Source organism: Scyliorhinus canicula, chromosome 18, assembly GCF_902713615.1.
Source record: "Scyliorhinus canicula chromosome 18, sScyCan1.1, whole genome shotgun sequence".
NCBI classification, from domain to species: Eukaryota; Metazoa; Chordata; class Chondrichthyes; order Carcharhiniformes; family Scyliorhinidae; genus Scyliorhinus; species Scyliorhinus canicula.
The window spans coordinates 102,693,597-102,707,826 of record NC_052163.1 but is presented as its reverse complement, the minus strand read 5'-3'; positions in this window follow the sequence as shown (position 1 = coordinate 102,707,826).

Below are 14,230 nucleotides of genomic sequence, written 5' to 3'. Positions count from 1 at the left end.
AGGGCAATTTTGGACACTAAGGGCAATTTATCATGGCCAATCCACCTAACTTGCACATCTTTGGACTGTGGGAGGAAACCGGAGCACCCGGAGGAAACCCACGCACACACGGGGAGGATGTGCAGACTCCACACAAACAGCGACCCAAGTCGGAATCGAACCTGGGACCCTGGAGCTGTGAAGCGATTGTGCTATCCACAATGCTACCGTGCTGCCATCAATGAATGCACTGAAGCAACTCATGAAAGATCCTTGAAGTGCACCTTTCAAACCTATGACCTCTACAACCGAGCAAAACAAAGACAGCAAATACATGGGAATAGCGCCACCTGCAAGTTGCCCTCCAAGCTAAACACCATCCTGAGTTGGAACGATATTGACTATATTGTTCACTGTCTCTGCGTCAAAAACCTGGAACTCTCTTCATAACAGCACTATGGGTGTACCTATGCACACGTGCTGCAGAATTTCAAGAAGGCGGATTAAAAGTATCTTCTCAAAGACCATTAGGAATGGGCAACAAATTCTGGCCTTACCAGTAAATCCCACATTCTGGGAGCAAAGAAAGAAAAAAGTGGTGAATCTCCTTCTATAACAACTGCAGGCTGGAGGAACCCTCCCATTGCTGTTAGGGAGTGGGGAATTCCAGGATTTTGGTCGAGCAACGATGAAGGAATGGCAACATACCACTGAATCATGACGCTGTGTGACTTGGAAGGTAGCTTGCAGATGCCGTTGTGCCCAATGCCACTGCCTCCCTTATCCTACTAGGTGCTGTTGCTCATTTTGGATCCCAACAACGTCGCCAATACTGTTGCCCATATTAATGATAATGTTGGTGAACCACAAGCCTTATATCGATTAAATAACCACACAACCAGTACGTTGGTTCAAAAGATGGTTTATTTACATACACAAGAGTTACCTCGACGTGCAAACACAATATCTACTATGAGTTAAACTACACTTATCAGCTACAATAACCTATACTTAACTTCAGGGTGACCGGCATTGTGCAAATGGATGAGGCCTTTATCTGGATTTCACTTGGCTGGTTCGAAGAAAGTGGCTCTGTTTCTGCTGGGCTCATCCATCAGGTAGCGATCGTTGGTCATGAACTTGCCTGGCTGTTCCTGCTACAGTTGGGCTGGCACAGGCCGGATCCAAAAGAGACAGAACACATGGCTGTGCTCTCTTTTATCCCTCTGGGATTTTGCACTCTTTGGGGCGGTCCTTAACCTTGGACCCAATAGTTCGACAGGGCTCTGATCACTGCCTTTGATTTCGGCTAATAAAGAGCCGGGTGCCTTCGTGGCTGGGCGGGTCCTTAGCGGTCATTGACCTTGGCAGTTGGGCTCTCTGTGTAAAGGGAGTGGCGCCGATCAGTCTGTGGCTGTACCGGTTTCTTGAGTGGAGTTCTGTTGTCCTGGGAAAATGGGCCATTAGAATGCAAATGAGCGGGGGGGGGGGGGGGGTTTCAATCAGGTCTAGTTACCTGTGTTTTAGATACACATAGGCTCTGTATCTGTCCGAGTCCTGGGTTGGCCATAATTCCCATGGTCCTATGCAGGTGGCCATCTTCGATGGCTATAGTGCTAAACGGCATGGATTTGAGAGCTGCTGCAAAGAAGCCTTGCCAGGTTGCTACTGTGTGTCTTTTCAATAGTACACAGTGCAGTCACGTTGTACCAACGGTGGAGGGAGTGAATATTTAACGTCATGGATAGATTGACAATTTACCTGCTGCTCTGACCTGGATTGTTTCAAACGTTTTGAATATTGTTGGAGCCGCACCATTGACCTACATCTTGTGGTGGTGTACAGCGTTTGGAAAGTCAGGTGGTGAGTCACTCATCACAGAATATCCAGCCTCCGACACGCTCGTGTATCCACATTATTTACGTGGCTGGTCCAGTTAAGTTTCTGGTCAATAGTAGCCCCCAGGATAATGATGGTGGTGGATTACATAGTGGTAATGTCATCAAATGTCGAAGAGGAAATTTTTACACTTTCTCTTATCATAGAATGTACAGTGCAGAAGGAGGCCATTCGGCTCATCGAGTCTGTACTGGCCCTTGAAAAGAGCTGCCTACTTAAGCCCACTCCTCCACCCTATCCCCATAACCCAGCAACCCCACTTAACCTTTTTCGGACACTAAGGGCAATTTAGTATGGCCAATCTACCTAACCCGCACATCTTTGGACAGTGGAGGGAAACCGGAACACCCAGAGGAAACCCATGCAGACACGGGGAGAACGTGCAGACTCCACACAGATTCCACCCAAGCCGGGAATCGAACCTTGAACCCTGGAGCTGTGAAGCAATTGTGCTAAATGCTGTGCTACCATGCTGCCCATCTCTTGTTGGAGATGGTTATAGCCTGGCTTTTGTGTTGTGTGAATTTTAAATGCTTTTTATCGCTCCAAGACCGAATGATGTCCAAATGTACCACAAGTGGCCGCAGGCTGCTTATCCATATGAAAAGTTGCAAATGGAACTGAACACTGTTCAATCATCAATGAACATTCCCACTCCGGTCCTGACAATGGCGGAAAGATTATTAATGAAGCAGCTGAAGAGTTTGGGCCAAGGACACTACCCTGAAAACCTGCAGCATCAAAGTCCTGTGGCAGAGATAATTGGGCTCTTACAGTCACAACCATCTTCCTTTGTGCTCTAGCCAGCAAAGAGTCTCCTCCCGAATTCACATTGACTTTGTGACCTCTGCCACACAAGGTTAAAGTTGTCCTCAGAAGAAGTTTCGGACTTGGTCACTATTTAAATGTTACTTTCGTGATAAAATTCAAAAATAATGTGGCAAATTTTGCATCTCCCGTCATGCCCTGTTAGTCAGGTTTCTTTGTGCATAATTAAGCTTTAAAATAGTTTCACCACAAAGTTGATGGGAGCGTGAATTGTGAATAACACAGCGAAGGAAACCTGGCTTTTAGGATGTTGGTGAACATCAGGGCAAATGGTGTATCTCCTTAACTAATGAAATAAGAATTGAGAACTAAAAAAGGAAAGACTGAGAGCAAGAATGAATTCGAGTCGGTCGATTCAATCGCAAGCCAGGTACATAAAGAGGAAAAAAATGAATTAAGAGAGAGAAAAGGCAGAAACAAAAAGGAAATTAAAAATTGATGGTTTTGAATCTCTTGAAATAATTCAAAACCCAAAGAAATAAGGCAAATTTTTGGGAGGATAGTTGATTGGTAGTTATTCACAATTTTCACACTTGAAGAGTACGTACGTGATTAATTATTGGATTTAACATTCTGTGGTCAGTTTAATGGACAATTAATGTGCAAATTCGTGATAATTTTTTTTTCACTATTCACTCATGGAATGTGGGTGATGCTGGCTGTACCCGCATTTATTACCCATCCCTAATTAGCCGCTAACTGAATAGATTGCTAGGTCGTATCAGAGGGTGTTTAAGAGTCAACCACATTGCTGCGGAACTGGAGTGCATATAGGTCAAACCAGGTAAGGACGACAGATTTCCTTCCCTAAAGAACATTAGTGAACCAAATGGGTTTTTTATGTCAATCGACAATGGTTTTATGATCATCATTAAATTTTTAATGCCAGATTTTTATTGAATTCAAATTTCACCACCTGCCATGGGTTGGTTTCAAACTGGGCCCCTCCAGAGCAATACCCTGGGTCACTAGTCGTGTTAACCTACCATGATGCCACTGCCTCCCACATGGGTGAAATGCTGCTTTTGGGAAGCTCACTGCAAATCAGCCAGCAGCTTAAAGCGATTCATAATTTATGGTTGCCTCTTGCTCACACATGCAATTTTTCTTTTAACTCAAATATTTATTTTTCTTACCGACATCAGTTTCAATAAGGGATTAGAACAAATGGTTTTTTTTAAAGGTGTTGTAACATTCTACACACTTGGTTTTTATTCCCAAGGGAGTTCTACCCTTTGGTTCAATTGAAAAATTAGCCTTAGGCATGAGAACCAAAAGAAATATTATGACAGGTACATGTCCTAACATGTAAACTGCCTACACTCCCTGCTGATCTGCAGATATTGGATGCCTCAACAAACACCCTTATACATTCTTAGGTCAAGTTTAAGTCTAACCTATCGGCGCATATTGCTTTCCACAGAAAGATAGATGCAAAATTGTTCACATTTACCTCCGTACCTGGAAATCTCTTTCATAGCCTTCCCTCAAGAATGTTTTACCATTTAAACAGAGACCAAGGAGTGAATCTCCAATTAATGTTTGTCATTTCTATATATACTCCTCATATTCCTAAAGCTGGAATGAGGTTTTGCTATATTCTCTAAGCGCCGCAAAGAGAAAAGGAATGGAAGTGCCACACACTTGGATTTCTTACAAACACGATGAGAGGTTTTATTCAGAGACGTTGCTCATACAACCTAAGATGGAGTGCTGCAAGCGCAAAACACTCTGCTGATGTCACTACAGATGATTTAACATTCCACTAGCAGAGATGTATTCTCTGATACATAACACCCCTCACTCTTTACTTCTTCAGTACAAAAACAACTACTTAACATTTTCACAACAGACCCAACTATGCATTATTTCTTTACATATATGCAACTTAATAAGACAGTGTCTCAGGTGGACGTCCATTCCTTTTGGGTTGCTCTCGATATTCTGACTACTTGAGACCATGGAAGTGTCCATGGAAGTGCAGCATTGCTGGTGAACTCTGTGTTGTTGCAGGGTGGCATTCTGACAAGATATTAAGAATTGTTTCACTCTTCTTGCCACCTCACGTTGGTCCTTTGATGCTTTTATGGAATGTTTAAGTTACTATGTGAATCATTTAGCCAATCCATTTGCTGCAGGATGGTACTGTGTGGACTTTTTGTGATGTATATCATTTCTTCTTAAGTTTTCGAATTCCTTAGGAGTGAACCGAGTACCATAGTCACTTACGACCTGCTCCTGTGCACCAAACCTGGCAAATATTTAATCTGAACAATAGTTACTCAGTTGGATTTCAGAATTACTACATCCGGCCATTTTGAGTGTGCATGGTTGATGTGTATTCTCTGCCATGGCTGTGTCGGCCATTCCCACAAATCTAATGGTCAAGTGTTTCTTAGTTTTGCATACAATTGACATTGCCCAACTTTCCCTTCGATTTGAGCATCTAAACCTGGCCATCAAAAATGACTGCGAGCCAGTTCCTTCATCCTCACCACACCATGATGTCCCTCATGCAGTTGGTCAAGGACCTTATAATTCAAGCACGGAGGAAAAATCCCCATAATAAAACTCTATTCTGACTGTCAACTCAAGTCTTGTGATGTCGGGCTTGAGGTTTGGATTTTTAGGACATACCGTATATACTCGCGTATCATGCGATCTCGCGTATCATGTGACCCCTAAATTTTCGTCCCCAAAACATGATTTTATGCTATATCTCATGTATCATGCGAGTCACTTTATTGGAAATTAATGCCCAAACTAAAACTTCCAAATGGTATCATTGTCCGTGGATTCTGCAGAGTGGATTCTGTTGTGAAAGCTGTTCGCGAATCGAACAACTTTCCAGCTGGCTTTACTAGCGTCGTTCTGCCACTTGACGTTTCCATTCATAAAAACGGCAAGTAAAAGACCCGCGAATTCTGTATCGGAAAAAGACGGCCATGTATTGAATAAACTACCCATATGATCAGGAATACTACTCTTCAGATTTTGACCACAGCATTCTGATGGGAAGATGTTCAGCCACTTGACGTTTCCATTCATGTTTTTATGAATGGAAACGTCAAGTGGCTGAACATCTTCCCATAAAAAAAACCAGAAAGTAAAACACCCGCGAATTTTGTATCTCGTGTATCATGCGACCCCCCAAATTTAGGTTACAATTGAGGTCTTCAAAAGTCGCATGATACGCGAGTATATACGGTATATCTGTTATTGTTCCTTTTTGGAGGATGTCCACTATCTTCCCATCACTGGATCAGTTTGTGTGTATCTCTGAACTTAAGATGAAGCCACAGGTAAAATATCCGCGAGTGAGAAATACAGCATGTTGACAATGCTTGACTTGTAATGGCAATCTTGACACAACATCAGCATTTACATGTTTCTCTGACATACGATATTGGATATCATACATGTGCGCCGCTAATATCAAAGACCTGGGGCGGAATTCTCCGCAAGGCTCGACGCCGTCGTGAAACCCGGAGAGGTTCACGACGGTGTCAGAGGCCGCTCCTGGCCCCCTATTCTCTCCCCCTCTCCCCCCCCCCCCCCCCCCCCGGAGGGCTAGGAGGGCCTTGTTGCTGGCGTCAAGGCCCGGCGCGCTGAGAATGACGCGGCCGGCGCGCCTAATGACGTCAACCGTGCATGCGCGGCTGATGTCACGACGGATGACGGCTCAAACCTGCGCATGCACGGTTGCCGTCTTCCCCTCCGCTGCCCCGCAAGACGTGGTGGCTTGATCTTGCGGGGCGGCGGAGGAGAAAGAATACGTCCCTTTGAGACGCCGGCCCGATGATCGGTGGGCACTGATCGCGGGCCAGTCCCCTCCCGAGCACAGTCGTGGTGCTCATTCCCCTCTCCACCCCCCACAAGCCACAAAACAGCTGTCGGCGCCATGTTCACGCCGGCAGCGACAAGGTGTGGTTGCCGCCGGCGTGAATTGGTCGGGAACGGCAGGCCGCTCGGCCCATCCGGGTTGGAGAATCGCAAAACGCGACACGCCATTTTGGGGGGGTGGGAGAATCGCGGGGGGTGCCAGAGCGGCCCTCCCACAATTCTCCCACCCGGCGTGGGAGCGGAGAATCGCGCCCCATCTCTGTCACATACATACACAGGCACAAACATGAATATATTTCTTTCCTCAGTTAATTATGTATTTTGAGACAAACCGATTAGTTCAATTTTGAATGTTTTAATTACCATGATGTGTTCTGTTGCGAGAGTAGTACTTTCTAAGGCTGGCCTCATGTAATTTAGTGATAGGCCTGTAAAAGAGTGAGCCATCCATAGGAACAGGAGTAGGTCATTCAGCCCCTCGAGCCTATCTCACCATTTAATGGGATCATGGCTGATCTGTGACCTAACTCCATATACCTGCCTTTGGCCCATAGCCCTTAATATCTTTGCTTCACAAAAATATATCTATTTCAGATTTAAAATTAGTAGCTGATCTAGCTTCTATTTAAGAACATAAGAACATAAGTGGGAGGTTATTCCAAATCTCTACCACCCTTTGGAGAAATGCTTCCTAACATCTATCGTGAATGTTGCACTCCCTCCAAGGCCAAAATATCCTAACTAAGGTGTGATGCCCCGAACTGCTCACAGTACTCCAAACGGGAACTAACCAGGTTTTTGTATAGCTGCAGCATAACCCTTGTGCCTTACCCTCAAAGCCCCCAGATATAGAGGCTAGCATTCCATTAGTCTTTTTTACTATTTTCTGCACTGGTTTGTGGCATTTTAAAGATCTATGCATCTGAACTCCAAAGTCTCTTTACTGTACCTAACTGCTTTCCATTTAGAAAGTGCTCTGCTCTATCCTTTTGTTGGTCCAAAATGGGTAACCTCACACTTGCTTACATTGAATTCCATCTGCTACAATTTCGCCTATCCACCTGGTCTATCAATATCTCCTTGCAATTCTATGCTATCATCTAGGCTGTCTACAATGGCACCTAACTTTGTATCATCAGCAAATTTAGATATGTGAGGCCCCAACACAGATCCCTGTGGTACACCACTAGTTACCTCCTGCCAATTAGAATACATACCCATTATCCCCACTCTCTGTCATGTGCCACTCAGCCAATTTCCTAGCCATGTCAATAATTTACTCTTCACTGTGTGGTCATAGTTAACAGTGTCTTATGTGGGGCTTTATCAATGCCTTCTGAAAGTCCATGTAAATAACATCCATAGACATTTCCCGGTCCACTACCTTAGTCACCTCTTCAAAAAATTCAATAAGAATAGTCAGGCATGGCCTTCCTCTCACAAATCCATGCTGGCTCTCACTGATCGACTGAGATTTTTCAAGGTGTTCAGTTACCCCATCCCTGATTATAGACTCCAACAATTTCCCCACCACAGATGTTAGGCAAAGCGGTCTGTAATTGCCTAGTTTCACCTTTCACCCTTCTTAAAAAGTGGAGTGACATGCGCAATTTTCCAATCCAGAGGGACTACTCCTGAATCTCGGGAATGCTGAAAGATTATAGTTAGGGCATCTACGATGCTCTACATCCTCTACTTTATGTAACACCCTTGATGGAAACGTCAGGTCCAGGGGATTTGTCACTCTTTAGTTCCATTAATTTCCTAGTTACTGATGCTGTACTTAGGTTAACTGTTGTAAGTCTCTGTCCTCTATCGACTAATCATTTTTTCAGGACTTCCGGCAAGTTATCCTCCTTTTCAACTGTAAATATTGAGGCAAAGTAATTGTTGAACACGTTTCCCCATTACCACTGACAATATCTCCATTTTCAGCTTTTAATGGACCCATGTTGCTCTTCATATACTTTAATATGTAAATTAGGTCCATATACCTATTGTAGGGCCTTGGGTGGGATTTTTCGGTCCTGCTGACGGTGACCCCACCCCTCCCCCCAGCCCCCCGCAGCAGGGCAGGTGATCCATTCAAAGTTCCGTAGACTTTGGCGAAACTGGAAGATCCTGCTGGCAACATTCCCGTACTGCAGAAAACACATTGCGGTGCAGGGAGGGCGGGTTCAAGCAGAAGATCCCGGCCCCCAAGTGTTATTTTCAGATCCAACCTTAGTGTGCATGCCATTTGAGCAAGATCCCGACCAGCCCTGCCCCACACCACATGACTGGTTGGGACAGCTTTGGCCACTCTATTGCATCCCGAGCCCTCATTTCAGGTGTAGGCATTGTCCTAATCTTCACTCCAAGGCTTTGCGCTCAGCTTGGCCCATGGGGCCAACATATCAACATAGAGTGAAGGATTAGGAGTGCTATCCTTGGGCAGTGTGCTATGGCCACCTTTCTATGAGGATGCTGTCGCTTGCCCAGTTGGGCAATGGCACAGCCATACCACAGTAGTCATTGAATTTGGAAGTCTGTACTCCATGGGCTAATGCTGAGCAGCAATCATTGGTGCTCTCAGACTTCAGTGTTGCTTGAGTGGGCACAGTTGCATGACTAGTCTGACGCCAAGCATATCAATTGAGTTCAAGCTAAACAGTCTCATCTGCAATCAAGTCCTGATTATCGACATGCTTTCCATTAGCTTTGCCCTCAGAGACTGACTTACACTTTGGGGGCACCGCGCTCTCCCTCTTTGAGGGGGCCCCATGTCACACCCCACCCCTATTCTTCTCACTTATAGACAGGCGAGCAGAAGCAGAAGACGTGGCGGTCTGCCCCCATTGATGTTAACCCCCATCCCAATGATGTTGAGCCCTGCCCCAATCAGAGAGAGAAATGACTGACACCAAAAAAGGCCATGATGTGGAGATGCCGGCGTTGGACTGGGGTGAGCACAGTAAGATGTCTTACAACACCAGGATAAAGTCCAACAGGTTTGTTTCGAATCACTAGCTTTCAGAGCACTGCTGAGGAAGGAGCACTGCTCTGAAAGCTAGTGATTTGAAACAAACCTGTTGGACTTTAACCTGGTGTTGTAAGTCTTCTGACCAAAAAAGGCAGTAAACCTAAGTCCACATGTGAGAATGACTAGCAGAAATAAGATGTTGCTTGCTGCCCAGCTCTCTCTCTCTCTCTCTCTGCCCTGCCTGACCGGCCTCTGGCTCTGGTCGAATGCCCCACTCCAGTTGGCTGATGCTCCCCAATTCCCTGAGCCAAGGCATCTGTGCTTGCCTGGCCTTCTTTGCACCTCCCGACTTTTGCTCTGCTCTCACCTCAGTTATCATTCGTGTGGCCGGGCCCCGGGCTTCACCAACCATGTGTGCTGCTGGCTGCCAGCTATCTGGCCTGGTGGCACTCTCCTCAGCCCTGGTGTGGAGGTCAAGAGTCGCCCCGCTGATCCCCTCTTCAACGGTTTTTGGCCAGTACTTTGTCTTTGCCTCGCTGCAGGATTCGCAGACGCGCACTGCAATGTTAGGTCGGCCTTAGGCTGCCTGGCAGGCCGAATTCCAGAGACCTTTGTTGCTTTGCACCTTTACTCAATGAAAGTTCAGAAACATCACAGCAATTCAGGAGGTCCCTGTCTGAACTGTTCTAAGTCTCCAGCACCTCCCAACATCTGGCAAACAGTTTTTCGGCTCTCAAGGGGTTCCACAAACCAGAGCCCAATGTTGTTCTGTTTTACCTGCTTACAGGATCAAGAAGTTTGAGCGAGTGAGCCTATCAGCAAATTTTGAGGTACTAAGGCTCTGATTGATGTTCCCACCATAACAGTCACCTCTCCGAATGGGGCCCCCTGGTGCCTGGGGCCGTGCTGCAGCGCCATGTGTTTCAATGACTCTGGTTGCCCTTGCCAACATCCCGCTTCCATGCGCACCTCCCCATCCCCTGAGATTGGGTGGAAGCCAGCCTGTGCAGACTCTAGACACACACCCTCCCCAGACACCCCGCCCCACACACACACATACAGACCCCAAACCTAACTGAAGCCCATGCCCCAGGCTTCCCTTTCTTCTCCCGAGCCCTTCAACAAAGCTCATGCCTGGCTCTAGAAGGCAGCCTCAGTTGAACCGCTGTTCAGACTTGCCTGTGATGCCACCATCCCCCTTCACCCCCACCCTGAAGCAACAGGGCCCCTCCACAAGTGTCACTCCAGCTTGAGTGCACTCACCTCCAAGCACCCTCCGAGTTCCGCTTGCCAGATGTTCGCCTTTCGAAACCAGTCGTACATCACGCCGTTCTGACAACACACCAGTGTGGAGGCTTTATTTGATGTGGGGGTATGATTACAGAGTATGGGCCTGCTCCTGATATGCTAATGTATTATAACGACATTCCCAATGTTGACCGGCAGAAAACAAGGCCCTTCACTGACAGGGGAGAGGGGACATCCTGAACCTATGCCACCGCGAAATGTGTCTACAACCTTCTCACAACATTTTCTGCTCTTGCTGCTGAACCCCCTCGCTGCAAACAGGAGCGGAGATTCCCGCCAGGAAGTATGAATGCTGTCAGGCATCGCTCGCCACTCGATTTCTCTCCACTGCTGATTCACACCCAAGATCCATCACTGAGACCCCCATCCCTGATCTATGTTGCCAGACTGGCAAACCTCCAGCAGCCTCACAGCAATACTGTCAGACTCCATTATTTCTTTCCCATCAATCTGCCAGATCATTTCCCACCACTAACAAAGGACCTCGGACCATTCTCTAGTGTCACCAATGCACAGGGCTTAATCCCAGAACTACATAAGCACAAGAGTACCACCCTCCCCATTTCCATTGCAGCTAATACAGCAGTTACCTTTATCCTGTACATCTTGCAAACTACATTTTAAAAAATAATTTCAACCTGAGAAATGATGTGGAGATGCCGGCGTTGGACTGGGGTGAGCACATTAAGAAGCCTTACAACACCAGGTTAAAGACCAACAGGTTTGTTGGACAACACCTGGGGAAGGAGCAGTGCTCCAAAAGATAGTGTTTGAAACAAACCTGTTGGACTTTAACCTGGTGTTGTAACACTTCAACCTGAGAAATGGAATTGAATGAAAACAAAATACATAGGTAAAAAGATACATGTTGCCCGACATTTACCTCCATTTATTTCTATGTTCTCATTTACAATGACACTGATTAATGCAGATTTGCAGAATTCAATTTCCAAAATACAAGAAATAAATTCCAGAATACATTTACACACAAATGCAGCAAATCGACTCCAAAACTGCTCCCTTGAGTGGAATGTTGCCTTACCATTTTTAGCAGCGAAACATCAAGCAACCAATCAATATAAAAGACAGACAACTTAATGATTGCCAATCTTCAGTATAATACTCTGAAGCTATCTTAGGTTTGCAAATCCTTACCTCAGTAACAATTATAATTACAATCTATTAAAAGAGTCTGGAAGACATTCAGGTGTCATCATTTGATTAATGTTCCATTTTGTTTTCCTGGATAATAATGTACTGCTGATATAAATTTGGTTAAATTAGGCTATTTACAGAATATTCTTGTCTAAGGTTAAAACGTTGCTTTGTGGGTAGCGTAGCTAAATGCAGAGATGTACCGACACCACATTGACTGCAGAGGTTCAAGAAGACAGATCACCATCACCTTCCCAAGGGCGATTCAGAATGGGCAAGAACTGCTTGGAAGAGCCATTGAAGCCCTCATCCCTTGAATGCATCTTTTAGAAGTACTGTAATCGCAAAGGGTTCCACTCCCTAAATGTGCAGTTTTAATGTGGCCATACACAAATGCCCGGTATCCTGGCAGCCCTCATTTAGGGGGTGGTCAACCGTTCCACATCCTGCCTGAATCGGGGCATGACGTGTCCAGTAGATCCTGGGAGTGCAGCCCTCGAGATTCCCGATAACCATTAAACCTCTTGAGATCTAACCAGATCTCGCGACACATCGTGATCTGGCTTCCCCGCACAATGGGCGGGATACAGTCACGCACATCTAATGAGTTTAAGAACCCACTTTGCCGTACTTGCACCATATCTATCGGCCTCACTAAGGAGACCCCAGCTGGGCGCTGTTCAGCACTGGTCCCCAGGAACTGGGAACAGGCAGAATGGTACCGGGGAGGGGGGGGTGTCTCCCAGGTGATCGGAGGCCCCCGGGGTGGTCAGATTCCATGTAGGGAGAAAGCCTGGCACTGCCAGGGTGGCATTCCACACCAGGACAATAAAAACAGAGTGTTGTTAGATATTGGAGTCGTCCCAGTACTACAAACGCCAGGAACTTTCCATTAAACCTGCCCAGAACGGACTCTATTTTTTTTTAGTTAGATCGCATCCAATATCTTAATTCCGTGCCAGATTGGTTCATTAGGATTCTCCGCCGGCGGGATTCTCCATTTTGCCGGTGCCCGGGGATTTCCTGACGGCGTGGGGTGCCCCACAATGGGAAACCCCATTGACCAGCCGGCTAATGGAGAATCCCGCCGGCGGGTTGGGGCAAAAATGTGGTGCGGCAGGACGGAGAATCCAGCCCCATATTTCCCCTCAAAACAAAAGCCACCACAAACTAAGCAAGCATTTCAAATCAAATGTATCAAATACACCATCCAATATTCCATACCAATTGACGAACCACCTTTCTGTAACATTGCCTTCAATCATCTACCTGGGCTGGGATTCTCCCCTACCCGGCGGGGCGGGGGGTCTCGGCGTGATGGAGTGGCGTGAACCACTCTGACGTCAGGCCGCCCCAAAGGGGCGCACCTTTAGGGGCCAAGCCCTCACATTGAGGGGCTAGGCCTGCGCCGGAGTGATTGGAGTTCCACCAGCGGCATGGACGGCCTTTGGCGCCACGCCAGCTGGGGCCGAAAGGACTTCGCCGGCCGGCGTAAGTCCGCGCATGCACCGGAGCGTCAGCGGCTGCTGACGTCATCCCACTGCATACGCAGGGGAGGGGGTCACTTCCGAGAATCACCAGGGGGGGCCCGCCAACCGGCGCGATTCCCGCCCCCGCCGAATCTTGGTGGCGTAGAATTCGGGACATGGCAAGGGCGGGATTGATGCCGGCCCCTGACAATTCTCCAACCCTGCGGGGGGTTGGAGAATCCCGCCAATGGTCATGAAGTACGTGTGCTGCCTGTGTCAGAAAGCACTTACATGGGTCAATCACACGTTACAATGCTTGTGCCTGTTTTCAAGCCTTAATCTAAAATTTCCCCAACAATATACAAAAAGAAAGGAGAGACCTCTCATTATTCACTCTATCCATTAGATTTTAGATTCCCAGTCATAGAGTTTTGCAGCATAAAACAAGGCCCTTTGGCCCATTCTGTCTGCGCTGTTCGAAGCTTCAAGCAGCACAATTAAATTTCAATCCGGAGAGGTGTCATCAGCCACGACTGCGCAGGAGCCAACCTGGGTGTGTGGGGATGTGTGTGTGTGTGTGGTTGGTGGGGGGAGGGCTCAAACACGTCAGGAATCATCGAGTGTACCAGGATAAAGGTGTTGTGCACACACCACGGGTATGGGGCACAGACGTGTATGATGCGCGGCTGATGATCACACAGCATCTGCACGTTCATCGAGTGAAACACCTTTCAGTTGGTGCAGAGTGGCCTGTCATCAGCCGGTGCTCATAGGGGAACATGCATCA